A 17200-nucleotide genomic window follows, 5' to 3' on the forward strand; every position below is an offset into this window, starting at 1 on the left:
TAATGCTATGGCTAGATAGACTATGTTAAAAGGAATAAATAGGTGGCATTCAAAAATGTCAGATGCCTATAGAAAATTGAATTTAAAGATATGTTTTATTAATTTAAGCATTCTTTGGCAATGAGATATGCCAGCTCTTGGCAGTACCCCCAGCCTACATCAGAGAAGGTGATGAGCAGTGAAAAACCTCCATAAGGAAATGGCTTCAAATGAACCAAGCCAGCCACCTGGGAAAAGAAATGCCCACTTCCCTAACACAGAAAGAATTCTCCTTAAAATGATCAAGCTTGGGTAGAGGTTAAGTTGATTGCCAAATTCTGCAAGGACAGGGTAAGCACGTCCTAAATAGTTCCTGCTTCGGTGATATGTCTGTCAGAAATACTGGGCCAGAAGGCTGAAGATGATGCTCCAAAGTTAAAAAGAGTTTTGGGTGAGTGCTCAGGCAGCATACTGTCTCCGTCATTTTTTAAAAATATATTTGGAAGCTGCTAGACTATACTTCCTCATTATTCAGGTAATTAATTTTATTCCTTTTCAAGTCTATGATGGTGATAAAGACCAAATAGTTATATATTACAATTATGATTAGTTACTTAGGAGTTAAGAAGATGTTTTAAGATCTAGATAGATGTTTTTAGATTGATAGGCACAAGAATAGATAGAGAATAAATTAGGTACGGAACGTTAGGCTTACCTAAATTGGATAAATAATATTTTCTTCAAGGTTGCCAAATACCGTTCAAAGAGATATAATGTATGTAGGTCTTACTTATTGGTTTTCATGATTGTTTCATAATTATTCTTACTACATTTAGTTTAGAAATGGCCTTTTTAATCAGACAGAAAGGGGGGAGATGTTGGAAGAAGGTCCAAATGCTTATTTCAGTGCCTTGAGATCAGGTTACCTCCTGGACATGGACATTGCTATGAATGTTGAACTATCTCCTGTAACCATGTGATAATAAGGAATGGTCCACGGTTACCCGTGATTGGCTAAATAAAGGTGCTGAACCCTATGGGTAGGTATAACAGAGGAGAGCGGGGTGTTAGGTTCCTGGACTTGGGTGTGAAAGACAAGAGGGGAGAGGGGAAAGCAGCTGAGTAGAGGACAGTAGGAGAAGAGAGAAAGGAGTCATGTTAAGGCAAGATGCTGCTGAGTAAGTGACTGTAGTAACAGGAGCAGAAGCAGCCCTGACAGTCCCCAGATTACCAAGGGATTGGTTTTTATGTGTGCTTTTAAAGGTACTAAGATTTCAGGACCTCAGAATCTGCCCAGCATAGTGCTTCCAGCTTAAAAGTAAACCACAGTCTCTCTGTGGCAGTTGTGAGGTAGCTAGCTGGTTAGAGGAAACTACAGGCTTAATAAGTTACTGCGTGATCAATATAGAAAGAAAAATTTATCCTTCTAGAACAGCAAACATCCTGACTTTCCTTAACATTTCTTTTCCCACATTTACAGAAGAACACTGCTGTGAGAATACACTGGGCTCCTGTTCTCACCAGCTTTCATTAGGTCTGACTTACATAGGTATCTGACTACCCTCAGTTCTACTCATACCTGGAACTGTTCTAACCTCCTTGCCCTATAAAAATGTGCAGGGGCCTGGATAAGAGCATCAGAGGCCTCAGTGTACTGAAACGACTGGGTGCGGATAGCTTTGAATTCTATAATGCTCTTTGGTGTCTTCCACCATCCTTGAGATTCCTTTCCTAGCTCTGCAAAAAGCACAGAACCATCACCCTCCTTTTCACCAGGCCCTACAGTATCAAACGAGGAATTTTATCTCTGGACTGAAATATATAGACATGGTGATGGACTGGGATGGTAGCTCAGTCCACAATGAGCTGGCCGTGCATGTCCAAGGTCCTGAGTTTTAGATCCAGAATCCATGTTTAAAAATCAAACTGTGTGTGGTGGATTGAACTGTATTATCAGTGCTAGAGTGGAGACAGAAGGATCTCTTGGGCTCAGCAACCAGCAAAGGTAACCTACTTGCCAGATCCAGGCCAGGAACAGACCCCATGTCAAAAGAAGGACAAACAGTTCCCAGGGGAAAATTACCTTAAGTTGGCCTCTCATTTCCACAAGCATGCAGTCACACACTGGGGCGGGGGCGCACGCACACACACTCACACACACACACACACACACACACACACACACACACACACAAATACATATGCTCTTAGAGATAACAGATTACATATACACACACTCACACCAATATGTGGGTGAGATGCTGAAACTCACAACACTAATCTTTGCCCTCTTGGGCTGAAAATGCCCTGGGAACAGTGACTGTGGCTAGTCAGGTCAAATGGCCAGGTTGTACTACATAGGTACTAGGATTTAAGTGGCTCTGTTTTTTGGGGAAGTGATCCCACGTTTTCATGTGCCTTTTCCCCCCTGCCACAGGGCTTCTCTGTATAGCCCTGGCTGTCCTGGATTTGCTTTTGTAGACCGGGTTGGCCTTGAACTCATAGAGTTTCTCATGGTATCCTCTGCTTCCCAGAGTTCTGGGATTACAGGCATGAGCCACTGTGCCTGGCTCATATACTTTCACTGGTGGTTGGTACTGTATACCAAGGCTATACTATAGTGGGTTTATACTAGGCCAAAACTGTCCCTTCTGAGGCAGCACATTCAGAGGAGAAGCCAGGCCTCTCACTTTGTCTGCTGCTCATTCATGAAAACTTTAATTATCCCTATGCTACACACCAGGTTTCAGTTTGGATTCATTAAGAAGGTTAGTATCCAGGTCAAATATTTTAAACTCACACTTTTTCTGTGTCTATGTTTTGGGAACTGTTGTAAAATTCCATACATGAACACCTTGTGTGTGAATGACAATCTCCCTGCTTCCCTCACCCATTGCTCTATTTCATCACTTCCTTTTAACTCATTCTGATCAACTTCCCATTAGCCTCTTATTTCTAGCAATACGTGAAGGTTTTAGAGAGGCTTCAACTCTTTCGCCTATTTATTTATATTCAGTGACCTGCGTCTTTAGCTCCCTGGACAGTCAACCTAGGGCTTCATGAATTCTATGCAAACGCTATCCCTCAGATGTCCTCTGTCTCTGGTCCCTTTGTGATTTTCAGAGTTTAGGGAACTATAAAAGTCTCAGGATATCATGGGTATATGGTTCTTTCTGACCACCACTTCCTGGGTGTGGCTACCTTAAGCCTCACAGTTTTCCCACTTATGACTCACTCTGACTCCCAAACTATGGGCTTGGCTACCCTAAGCTTCATGGTACCTCCCACTTATGGCTGCTGAGAGCTGGGCAGGACTATTCTAAGTCTCCTGGTATCTCCAGGTTATGGTTCTCTCTGACTCCCTCCTGCTGGCTCTCTCACACTACCTAGTGCTTATGGCTCCCTGTAACTCCCAAGTACTGTGCGTGGCTAAGCTAAACAGCATACCATCTCCTGCTTAGGGCTCCCTCTGACCACAACAGCTTGGATGTGATATACTAAATCTCTGAGTATCTCCTGCTTAGGGCTCCCACTTGCAGGGAGTGGGTACACTAAGTCTCTTGATATACCCAATTATGGCTCCCAAAACCTACACAGGACTACTCTAAGTACCATGGTATCTCCCAGCTAAGGCTCCCTCTGACATGGTGTGGTTACAATAAGTCTCTGAATATCTCCTGATTATGGTTCCCTCTTATTTCCACTTGCAGTGCATGGCTACCCTAAGACTTATAGGTTCTCTTGTTTATGGCTTCCTCTGTCTCCCTCGTGCTGGGCGTGGTCACGCCTAACTTCACAGTATCTCCTGCTCATGGCTCCCTCTGATTCCCAAGTGCTGAGCAGGGCTTCCTCAAGTCTAATAGTTTCTCCCACTCAGGGCTCCATATGACTCCCATGTGCTGGGCGTGGCTACACTAAGCTTCTGAGCATCTCTAGCTTATGGCTCCCTCTTACTCTTTAGTGTTGGGGCTCCCAGATCCTCATGCTCTCTCCCACATATGGCTCCCAAGTGCTATGCAAGACTACCCTAAGGCTCATGGTATCTCCTGGTTCTGGTGTCCCCCCACACTTCTGCTCTCACTAGTGCTGGGCGTGGCTAAGTCTCTGAGTATCTCCTGTTTATAGCTTCCTTTTATTCCCTAGTGGTGAGTGTGTTTAAGCTAAGCCCCACATTATCTCTCCCATCAGGCTTGGACTCCCTAATACTAGGCAACCCTAATCCTCATGCTGCCTCCCACTTATGGGTCCCAAATGCTGGCCAGGACTACACTAAGCTTCAAGGTAACTCCCACTTATGTCCCCCAGTTACTCCCACATCCTGGGCATCACTAACCTAATTCTCACAGTTCCTCCACCTTATGGCTTGCTGTTATTTACCACGTGCCGGGTGTGGCTAGGCTAACCCTCACAGTATCTTCTCCTTTTGCTCCATCTTAATCCCTAGTGCTGGACAGCCATAATTTTCAGGGTGTCTCCCACCTACTGCTCTCAAGTGCTCCCCAGCACTACCCTAACCCTGGTGATATTTCCAGGTTAAGGCTCCCCCCTGTCTGCATCCTCCTGGCCATCACTACCCTAAGCCTCATAGTACCTACAGTTTATGGCTCCTTCTGACTCCCAAATGCTGAGCTGGGCTACCCTAAGCCTCATGATATCTCCCACTTCAGGCTCCCAAGTGCTGGGCAGCACTACCCTAACCCTTAAGGTAACAGCAGGTTATGGCTCCCTGTGACTCCCAAGTGCTGGGTGTCCACATGCTAAGCCTCATATTATCTCCCCATTGTGGCTCCCTCTTACTCTCTAGTGCTGAGCAACCCTAAAATCTAAGTATCTGTCACTTACAGCTCCCAAGTGCTGAGTAGCACTACCCTAACCCTTAGAGTAACTCCCTGCTATGGCTCTCAGTACCTCCCAGGATCTGGGCATGCCTATGCTAATTGTCACAGGGCCTCCCACTAATGGCTCCCAGTGACTTCCAAGTGGCTACCCTAACCCACACACTACCTACAGGTTATGACTCCTTCTGACTCCCAAATGCTGAGGTGGGCTACCCTAAGCCTCATGGCATCTCCCACTTAGGGCTCCCAAGTGCTGGGCAGGACTACCCTAAGTCTCATGGTAACTCCCCCTTATGGCTCTCTGTGACTCCAAGGTGCTGAGTGTGGCTATGCTAATTCTCACAGGACTTCCCACTTTTGCCTCCCTGTGACTCCAGTGTGCTGGGTGTGGCTGTGCTAATTCTCACACGACCTCCTACTAATGGCTCCTAGTGACTCCCAGGTGCTGGGCCTGGCAATGCTAAGCCTCATACTACCTCCTGCTTTTGGCTCCAACTCACTCCCAAGTGCTTGGCAAGGCTATGCTAATTATAACAGGACCTCCCACTTATGCCTCTCTGTGACTTCCACTTGCCAGGCTTGGCAATGGTATTTTTCACAGGCCCTCCCACCTATGCTGTCCTGTGACTCCCACATGCAGGGCGTGGCTATGCTAATTCCCACAGGACCTCTCACTTATGTCTCCCTGTGACTCCCACTTGCAGGGTGTCTCTATGCTAATTTTCACAGGGCTTCCCATCCATGGCTCCCTGTGACTCCAAAGTGCTGGATATGGCTAGGCTAAGCCTCTCAGTCTCTCCTTAGTCTCTTTAGTCTCCCACAGACTCCAAAGACCTGATCTTTGCTATCCTAAGCCTCACAGTGTCTAACCCTTTTGGCTCTTTCTTGCTCCCTAGTGCTGGCAACACGAACCCACATGGCCACTTTATGGGCCCTGCTACTCACACATGCTGGGAGTGGCTAAAATAAGCCTCACAGTTCCTCTTTCTTAAGACTCCCTGAGCCCCCCACCACCCCTTGTTGGACATGGACAATCCCCTGCTTTTCCTGGCTGTTTGCACTGGCTTATGTTTCTCAGTTGGCAATTGAGTCTTAGTCTGGAAAACTTGTGAAGTAATTGAAAAAAAAAACCTGCCCTTCCAGAATTCTTACCATGGTATTTGGTATTCTAGAGGATGCTAATACTGACCCAACAGGCTAGAAGAGTAAGAAAGCAAACTCAATGGAGGAACAAGGCTTTTCAGGAGCCCCTCTAACTACCTGTGACATCTCCTCTCTTCTACTTTCAGTGTGTCAGAAGGCTTATTCCAGAATGATTTCCACAACCCTTCCTCTCAGTCTCTTGTGGTTGGCTGCCAGGCAGGGCTGAGAGCTCTAAGTAGCTCTCAGGCAGGTCTGGTGCAGATCCTTTCATTTCTTTGCCTTTCTCCCTCTTTAATGGCAGATTCCTACTGAACGAGGTCAGAAAACTATGAGACCTGAAGGTAGAATGCTCCATTTATTCTGTTCTCCCTCTCCAGTATAGAACTCAGTATTGGTTGCACTGCAAGTCTCTGATGCACTCAGGGTAAGTGTCTCAACATGCCTCTGGTCCTTTTTCCTACCCAGATTATCCTTCAACTTCAACCTGTAAATGCCTATTGAGACATTACCCAAACTGATTCACAGAGCTTCTTAGGCCCACATTAGGCTACCTGTACTCTACACTTCTGTTGCCTTATACAGCTTACACTGAACGTCAGGTGCAGGATTTTAGTTTTTTACCACTTGCTTCCCTAGCATCCTTGGGTTTTAGCAAGTAGTCTGCACATGGTGTCTGGAAACTGCTGTCCACTCCCAAACCCTTCAGGTGTTCACCACTGAATGAGATTGTTCTATGCAGAGCAAGTTGCTATCACTAGGAATTGGGACCATATCTCTGGGTTTCAGAGTAAGAAGTGTTTTTAGTGGATTTTGGAATATCAAGGCATGTATAGAGGAATTCTGGTATGCAAACATTACTGCAGAAATCTAATGTTATGTGGGTGATAATTTTCTACTCACCTTACCTAGGACACAGAAAGCATAAATTATGATAGTCGTGAGATAATATCCACTCTCAAAGGAAACAGACTGATGAAATAATGCCGTAAGATAATGCCATACTTTAATTCATGGGCAAAGATCTGGCATAGCAGGGCTGGCGGTGTGTCTCAGATATGAGAGTGGTTGCCTAGTATGCATAAAGCCCTGCGTTTGATTCCTCCAGCTCCAAATAAACTGGACACTGTAGCATTCGCCTATAACGCCTGCATTGGTGAGATGGGAACATAAGAATGAGAAATTTAACATCATTTTTTGCCACATACCCAATTCAAGGCCAGTGTAGCCATTTGGAAAGTGGGGCTACTTTATTGGGTTCCTATATCTACCACCCTTTTCCACCCCTTCTTACCAGCACCCAACACTTGGTAGTTGAGAAAGAAAGTTAGCGGGGAAAGGGGAGCATAGATCTCTTTAAACTACTTCCTGCTTATCGGTGGCATTGAGTTCCTCGGGGCAAGTCCAATCTTCATGTTAGGATACCAGCAACCAGCAATCCACCCAGCAGTAGAAGAGCAGCAGCAGGGTCAAGAAGCAGTAGGAATAAGGAGCAGCACCAGGCAGCAGGAGGAACCAGCAGCAACAGAGGTGTCAGCAGGGAGAGCACCAGCCTACACAGGCCCTCTTAGGGGGTCTCACATTTATACCCTCCCAAGAATCCCCAGAATTCCAAACATAAACTATCTGCAGCTGGCAAAAGGCATTCCCTTCCTAGAGCACGAGACACATCATACTGAACTGCTGTGGACAATGGGAAGCAGCCCCATGGCTCACACGTGGAATTTAAAAATGAACCACATTCACATAACAGAACCGTTTTCGTTTGTGTGTTTGTTTGTTGTTTTAAGGAACAAAAATCCTCACTAGAGGCCAGTCTGGAACACTTCATCTAAACAAATGTCATAGAATTTTATGGTGAAGTGTTAAAAAATGCTTATAAAAATGTAAAACCCATAAACTCTCACCAATACAACTGACCAACTATGAGCTGAATAATGGATGATACCAATGGATTTTCTAAAGTGGATGGGAAAACATAAGGTCTCAACCCCACAGAAAGAACTCTAGGCAACTGAGGAAAGTTGGGAGCAAGAGAGGTAGTCTTCACCAGGGAAAAGGACACTGATTGATTTTCCACTGACAAATGGTGAGCCTGAAAACATAGATATAATTATTGTTATATAGACTGATCATGTCTATACTTAGGAACATGTATGTATGTATATTTATGTCTTACTTAGGGTTTCTATTGCTGTGAAGAAACACCATGGCCATGGAAACTCTTATAAAGGATAGCATTTCACTGGAATTGGGTTAAAGTTCAGAGGTTTAGTCCGTTATTGTCATGGTAGGAAGCATGGCAGTGTGCAAGACATGGTGCTGGAGAAGGGACTGAGGGATATTCTGGACTCACAGGCAGGAGATAAGGGGGAGGAGAAGGGGAGGGAGAAGGGGAGCGGGTGCGAGGGTAAAAGGAGAGTGAGATAGGAAGGGATGGAAGGAGGGAGGGAGAGCAGAAAGAGAGGGGGAGACAGACAGGGATAGAGATAGACTGGACCCTGCTTGAGCATCTGAAATTTCAAAACCTACCCCAGAGACACACTTCCTACAATAATGCCACCCATACACCAACAAGGCCACACTTCCTCATAGTGTCTCTTCCTATTGGGATATTTTCATTCAAACTACATATATACATATATATATATATATATATATATATATATACATACATACATATATATATATATACATACATACATATATGTGTGTGCATACATATATGTATGTATGTGTGTGAAATTCTATATATGGGTATGCATAGGAATATATATACATATATGTGGATCAAAGAACAATTAGTGAAGAAAGAGACCATGAATTTGAAGGAGAGAGTGGAAGAAGAATTTGAAGAGAAGAAAGAGAAGAGAGAAGTATTGTAATTATTATCTCAAAAACAAAGTTAAAATCTCCACATTTTCCCCATTTTATCCAGTTTCCTCTTTGCTGCACCTTGCAGTTAGAAAATATGTACATTTACCCATAAATGCACAACCCAAAGTATTAGTTTCAGTTTTATTAATCATTGAAATATTGTAGCTCAATGATAGGTCAATTGCCTAGCATATGCAGTGCCCTGAGTTCATTTTCCAGCACTATACACAATCAGAACCATAGTAATATCATAAGAACGCATGAGAGAGATTTTTATGTACATCAGTAGAAAATTGGTTCAGAAGTACACATCCGAATTATACCAAATGGCTTAAAAGGCGATGTAATTCTCTCTATGTGCTTGCACAGGAAGAGTCTGAATTCACTATCAGTAAGAGACACGAGCAAGTGGCAGAACAGTTTGTACACCATGATACAGGTATGTTAAGAACTCAATGTATATTTATAACATAATTATGCATGAATAAAGGTTGAATGAGCTTTAAAATGCCACATAAACAATTCTCAATTGTGGTTACCTTTGAAAAGGGGATGACTTTTGGAGTAATATTGAAAAGAAATGAGACTATGTTTAACCTGTCTTAAGACTGCTATAACAAGGATAGGGACACTATTAGCCTTGCTGGTAAAATATTGAAATAGGCCCAACCAAAACAGTAACTGTATACTAATCAGAAGAAAACTGCAAAATTGATACAACGGAAAAAGGAAATACAGACAATTTAACTCAATAGTTTAGCTCTTGTCCACATTACATCTCACATGGTATATCAGAGGCTATTTTGAATCAGGGATCCAGGATGCTCTATCATGTGGCTCCACTATCCAATATGAATTCTCTGTATTCCCTACTGGATGAAACAGAATACATGGGCCACACAGAGCAATACTTCTGTGCACTGTCTTAGAAGTGACAAGATTGTTTGTGTGACAGGGGTTTGCTACATGAGACTTTATAACCATAGGTAATCAGAGAATGTCCTTTCTCCCTGGGCACAGGAATAACACAGTACCACACAAGTGAGCAAAGAGCTATTGAATAGTAAGAGTTCACAGTTGATCTTGACCCTTCACCCTTACTGACATGTGTTCATGGCACTGGAAGGTACTTTGCACGTTACCAGATAAAGAGGTACATGCCAAACCAGCCACAAATGCTTTGATCTACAACGGGGACCTGACTGCAAGATACACTGGTACAATAGTGGCACAAAAGTTGTGGGAGTACACAACCACTGTCTGACTAAACCTGAGGCCCACTCCATGAGATGGGACCTATGCCTAACACTACTCAGGTGGCCAAGGTCCTGAGACTAAGATAGGTCATGGACCTAGGGGGAAACCAAATGCTGTTATGTCAAATAAATATAGCAATAAAATTACACTATTGACATTTTGTTGTACACACAGATCAGTGCCTTGCTCAGCCATCACCACAGAAGCTTCCTCCTACAGCAGATGGGAGCAAATACAAAGACCCACTACTAAACCACATGCAGAGAACACTCAGTACTAAATGGGATGTCTCCCATCAAATCCCTCCCTTCAGGGCTCCTTGAAGGAACTCTATAGAAGAGGAGGTAGAAAGATGTTAAGAGCCAGTGGAGATGGAAGAAACCAAGGAAACAACGCCTTCAAGACACAACAGGACTGACTCACATATGAACTCACAGGAACTGTAGCAGCTTGCACAGGGTATGCATGTGTCTAAGCCAGATGGGACCCCAGTGGTACGAGAAGTGGGCACAAGCCTCTATCCCTAACCCAAAAGCTATCCCCAATAGAGAACTGTTCCCAAAGGAGAAATTAGTCTTCTCCAATAGAGTTTCCCTGGGCGCACAAAACACACTGAAGGGCAGGCTCTATGGCTAGCAGTAAATGGTCAATAGAAAATGAATTCAATGTCATTTTTAGAGGTATTTTTCTGTCTTATAATGCTTTATCTGGGCTCTTTTTAAAAACAGGCATTTTGTTTATATATTGTTTTCTGGTTTTGTGGGTTTTTTTTTTTTTTTTTTGCACTCTTTTTATCGCTTTAATTTCCCAAGCATTAACTTTTCTGAACCGAAAGTCACTGTCCCTTTGTGCACTTTTTAGTTAATGTCCTAAAGAATTCATATCGGTAATAGTCCCATCACTTAGGGCATAAATATAAAAATGCCCAAATTAACCCCTTTTAGTTGGATCATTTTCTGTGTTGACGTTTCATAGTCAATAACCAGAAATGGCTTCCTTCTGTAAATGCTCTATGCTCTGTCCCAGCACATGCCACGCACTCAGGGAAAACATCAGGCATGGCTGGCATCTGTAAGTCACAGGAACTGATGAGTTCTGCTTCCTCCACGCATGGGCCCAAATACCAGGCAAGATTCCCTACTGCTTGCCAACAGCTCCACCAATCCAACTTAGCTACTTCCTGGAGATGGAGATTTTAAGCTCATGCTGGCCCTGGACTGCTTCACCCAGCAGCCTTATGTTTCCCGCCACAGCACTCACAGTCCTCACCGCAGCGATGGCACGTTATCAAAGGGACTGGGCAGCACATACGTGGTACAATGGAGGATAGAGCTAGCCGGGCTAACCACCTTAGGCAGAACTTGCCATCGCTCATGTCACAGGAACAAGGATCAGAAAGGTCTCCCTCTGAGTCGGACGTACAAGGATACAGCATGCTCTCAGCACAGAGCATGCAACTGACTTGATATATGCATCTTCTGATGGGCAGTGACATGGGGGCCTCAAGATGGTGGATGCCTCACCCAGAGCTGCCCCGCTGGAGACTGACAGTCAGGCCATGCCCGTAGGGCATCAACAGCAGCCAGTGCAGACTAGGCAACCCCAGCAAACCTTGCCTTGCTGAAGCCATGTGAGATGCTATGAAGTCACTGGCTGCTGAGGTGCACTGAAGGGACCTGCCAGGTGGCTGAGGCAGTGCTGCTCTCAGGCTTGCTGCCGTGGCCTGGCAGCAGAGGCAGGCACAGGGCAGCTTATCTCTGGCTGCTGGCAGCTGCAAAGTGCTGCTTACTTGCCCTGCACCATCTCCTGCCTGGTCTGTGGCTGCCTGTGCTGCTTGCCTGGTTGGCCTCAGGGGCTCCCTTAGATGAGCTACAGCTGGGGCCTGCAGACAAGGGGCAAGGCTAGCTTCTGAGGGCACAGTCCCTAGTAGCACTGTGGAGGGCCAAGACCAGAGCAGCTCAGTGGCCTGCTCCTTGCACAGGAAGGGGGGCCATGAAGGGGGCATCGGGCTTGGTGCTTTTATGGGATTTCTGTGTGTGCAAATTTGTGTCTCTGCATTTGTATGTTCCCTACCTTTTTTTTTCTTTTTTCCTGTTCTTTTGTTTGTTTTGTCCTGTTCCGTTTTGTGTTTTGTTTTTTATATATTTTTATATAATTTGTGTGCATTGGTCATTTGCCTGAACATATGTCTGCATGAGAGTGTTGGGTCCCTCTGGAACTGGACTTACAGACAGTTTTGAGGTACTGGGAATTGAACTGGGATCTTCTGGATAGGCAGACAGTGCTCTTAACTGCTGAGGCATCTCTCCAAACCTTGTTTGTTTTTATTTTACCTTTTTTCCATTATTTCCCCTCAGATGTCCCTTTGTTTTTTAAAGAAATTGAGGTGCAGGAGAAACTGTGGATTTTAGAGGGTGGGAAGGTGGGGGGCATCTGAGATTAGGTTGAGGGAGGGGAAACCTCCACTAAAATATATTTCACTAAAAATCTATTTTCAATTAATAAAAGAGTGGCTATGATAATTATGAGAAAAATCTTCCTTTTTAAGTCCTATAAAGCCAAATTTTTCTTTTCAAATACAAATTCCCACCCATTTTCAAAGTGGTTTTGTAACTTTTGTAAGGATAGTTCTTTTAGTAGTCATGAGCACCTATCTGCAGAACCCTTTACAATATCCTGCACTGTTTTGGGAAGATGAGAATGCTTCTCGGTACATTATGAAAATCGTAACCACACATCACTAGAAATATCTGAGCATTTTTAACCATGGAAGGATGATTTTTATCATCATCGTCATCATCCTCATCACCATCACCATCATCACATTTTATTTAAAGCCCCAATGTCTGCAAAGTGGAACATTTTCCACTAACAAGAATTCCAAAGATCCTTCAGGATTCATTCCCAAAAGATGCTTGCTTACACATTTTTATCTTATTGCCTCTGTCATTTTGAACAGAGACTTTGAACATTGTTAACTTATGTTCATGCACTCACCAGTATATATGTACAGTGACCACTCTCAACTAAATCCTCAGTTAAAATCCTTTTGCAAATATCAAAGTGGTTAAAAAAAAAAAAAAAAAAGAACTCCTCTTTGGCCAAGAACCAGTATATTCTGGGCCAGTCTAAGCTCCAAACCACCAATGGACCCAAACTCACTTTGAGAGTGAGGTGGAGGCACCCGGATGGACAAAGAGTACTACACATGTCATTGCCTGCAATGCGCACTCGACAGAAAGGAGTTCTTTATATCATAGGAGATGCAGAGTAAAGCATAGCACTTGCAGGGACTTGGAGGCTTCTAAATAAACAAGAAGGCAGGGGGAATTTGGGATGCTCTTCTGGAAAGAGAGGAATAGGTACATGACTGGAGGAGTAGTTCAGGAAGAGCTGGTTTGGAAGGCAATTCCATTGTGAATAGGGGAACAAACAAGATAAAAATAAGGGGAAAGATTTGTAAGGTGGGAAAGGGCTAGGACTGAAAATGGGTGTGGGGTTCAGGGTAGAGTCAAGTCTCAAGGATCCCTGGGGCTGAAGTGAGAGGACGCCAGGCAAGTGAACCTCACAGTTTGATTCTCACATTCACCTGCTTTCCTAAGAAACACTATTCATATTTTGGACACAGGATTATTCTAAAACATTTTATTAGTACTCTGATAATTCCATACGATGTATTTTGATCATATTTACTCTCAATCTTCCCCCTAGCTTCTTCCAGTCTACCCATACCTCCTTCCCTGCTCCCTAACTTCATGTTCTGTTTTTAAAAGTTACCCATCAAGGCTAGTTTGTGCTACTCATATGCTCTTAAGCACAGGGCCATCTAGTGGACCACGGTCTACCCACCAGGGGCCTCAGCCTTAAAAAGTCATTCTCCTTCCTCTAAAACCCATCAACTGTCCATGGTACTCAGACGGGGGTAAAGGCTGCTTAACTCCTTCCACTTCCATGTTAGAATATTGGTTGCATTGTTTTTGAGCTACCCACGATTTCTTGTTGAAATGTATGTTTAAGATGGGAGAAATAGTTCAGCCAGAAAAGGCACTTGCTGCATAAGCTCGGTGACCTGAGTTTAAGCCCCAGACCCCTTGTAAATGTGGAAAAAGAAAACCGACTCCTCAAAGCTGTCCTCAGACTTACACATGCACGCACACCATGGCATGCCCCTCATCTTAAAAAAGAAGTTTAAGAATATTTACCTTTTATTGCCTGGTAGGCATTTTGTAGTGAAAATTAATTAGCACACACCAAGAACTGCATGAACTTGGGAGAGACGAAGCAGTGTGACCTATAGGAATCACGAACAGAATTTCCATCTTGACCCTCTCACTGACCAGCCACACTAACTTGAAAATGTGTTCACTGTGCATCTTGTAGGAATGTTGGATCATATATATGTAAGGCATCCAGCAAAATGAGCTTCAAACATTCGGCCTTTGGTAATATAGCTTTTGTTATTATGATTATCTCTAACCTCTACGAATTTTTTTTAAATTCAGGTTAAAAAAATCAACAACAACAACAAATAGAAAAAACCTTAAGACAGCCAAAATGACAATAAAAAATAATATTAAGTAAGGGTTTCTCAGTAAAAATTTATTATTCAATATGCGTTCAGGGATGTTGCCAGAATTTATCTCAAAACTTGTGGTCCCAATTTCAAAGACCAGAAAGCATTCCACTCTATCTTTGATGCTTTACATTAAGAAATATATATTTTTTACTACGAAAGTGTGCTTTGATCACTACAAAAATCTAGTCCCAAAGAGGAGTTTTTCTTAGTAATGGAATAGGGTATGGCTGGCTCCCCCAACTCAGGGCAAGGACTGCCAATGCAGTGGCTACCCAGTACTCCATCTCAAGAGTTTATCCTCAGCAGGGCAGGGTGGCATGCACCTGTAGTCCCAGTACTAGGGAGGCAGAGGCAGGCAGATCTCTTTGAGTTTGAGGCCAGCTTGGTCTACAAAGCCAGTCCAGGACCGGAAAGGCTACACAGAGATACCCTGTCTCGATAAAACAGCACCGAGTGAGTTTATCCTCAGTTGCTTTATCTCCAAACTCTGAAAACACGCACACTATATGGAATTCTACACTGTGTTAAAGTGTGCTGTGACAGGAGAGCAGATCTCTATTCCTGCTCCACGGAGATAACCTCTCTGCTTTACAACAACACAAATCAAGGACAGGCTGGATTTATAGTTTAGCTTTTCAACTATTGGACTCATCATCGGAGACTGGCACCTGCTCACGCTAGCCTTATGTAAAATAGAGTTGACTGAACATGACCTCTATAAGTACTGTAGCAGGACTGGGTAGCTCAGAAGCACTGTTTATGGGTGTGTGGGTGCAAGTGAGCTGGCCCCTGAGGGCATGAGAGCAGGAGAGTTGAACCTGCCCCTTGCCAGCTGCAGCACTGGGTGAGCTAGCTGGTACAATGCTCAAGAGCTCTCCCTGGTGGTGTGGGGTGCAGGAGAGCTGGTAGACTGAACAATTCACCTGCGACCCAGGCCCAGATCCAGGGCTTTAAGTTGGCCCATCCCACCATCTACCCCTCTATTAACTGCTTGAGCCTGTGAAGGGGCAGGTCCAACGCTACAGGATCACCATGACACAGGGAAACATCAGGATAACTGAAAGGAGTCCTAGTGCAGATCCAGTGCTGATGGTGTAGCAGAAACCAGAGGCCTGAAACCACACCAATGACTCACTGCAATGGACACTGGCAAGGAAAGATGTGTGGACAAGGGGTATATATTGGGACATACTGTGGCACACTACAGCTTCCACAAGATGCTTTCTAGGCCTTGCTTTGTTTTTTCTCTTGGGAGTTGGAGATTGCCAGCTCAGTGGGCAGATAAGAAGAGACTCGGAGATGGGTGGGATTGGGATGCATGATGTGAGAGACACAAAGAATAAAAAATAAAGCCTTTTAAAAAACAGGAAGAACTGGGCTGCCTGGTCTGTCCTCAGTAGGAGGGGATGCTCCCAGTTCTGCCTTCAGATAATGTGCCAGGGCAGGTTGGTACCTAGGGAGGAACCTCCCCCCTTCTCTGAGGAGGAAAGAGGAGAATGGAGGGAAGGGTGTGCACAGGGGTACTGGGAGGAGAAGAGAGGGGCTGCAATCAGGATGTAACATGAATACATTAATTAAAATAAAACGACCCCTAGTGAGGGGATACATGGACCTCCCTGGGCAGCAGAAGGAGTGTGGGTCTTGCAGGTGGACTGGGGCACTGGTGGGGAAGGCAACAGGAGGGATCAGGTGGGCAGGGAGTGATGAATGCTGACGGCACAGGGAGAAGCTACTGGAACTGGTGGGCATTTAGGGGGCGACCTGGAAAACCTAGTGCAGTAGAAACTTCCTGGAACCTATGAGTTAATCCTAGAAAGGACTCCTGGCAGAGCAGAATATGGAGCCTGATGGCCATCTTCTGTAACCAGACTAGGCTTCCAGTGCTCAGACTGGGACAACAAACCATCAACAAAACCCCCAGACAACGACTTGTCCTGCCTGTAGCTCTAGGGAAATGGTGACACGGAGCTTGTGGGAATGGCCAACAATGACTTGTCTAACTGGAGGCCTAAGCTACAGAGGGAGTCCATGATCAACACTGCCTGGAATGCCAGGAACCAGAAGATGGAGGCCTCAGAGACCTAGGGTACAATCAAACACAACTGACAAAAAAAAAAAGTCAGAGAGTTATTCCTAATGATATTCTGCTATACTTGGCCCGAGCTTAACATGATCATCAGAGGAACCAGGGGATGGGAACAAATACAAAGGCCCACAGCCAAACATTAGGCAGAGCTTGGGAATCCCGGAGGAAGAGGAAGGGAAGGAAGGATTGAAGAAGCCAGAGGGTTCAAGGGCGTCAGGAGAACATGGCCCGTAGATTTAACTTGGCATGAGTCATACAGACTGAAAATGCAAGCCTGCATGTTTGTGGGCTAGGCCCTCTGCATATTCCCTAACAACGGGGTGGGGTGTCCCTAGCTCTTTTGCTTGCTCGAGGGGTCCTTTTCCTCCTCCTACTTGGCTGCCTTGTCCAGCCTTGGTATGAGGGTTTGTGCCTGGTCCTTATGCATCTTGTTATGCCTTGTGAGTT

This window comes from Acomys minous, assembly GCF_964271855.1.
Source record: "Acomys minous genome assembly, chromosome: 7".
Classification (NCBI taxonomy): Eukaryota; Metazoa; Chordata; class Mammalia; order Rodentia; family Muridae; genus Acomys; species Acomys minous.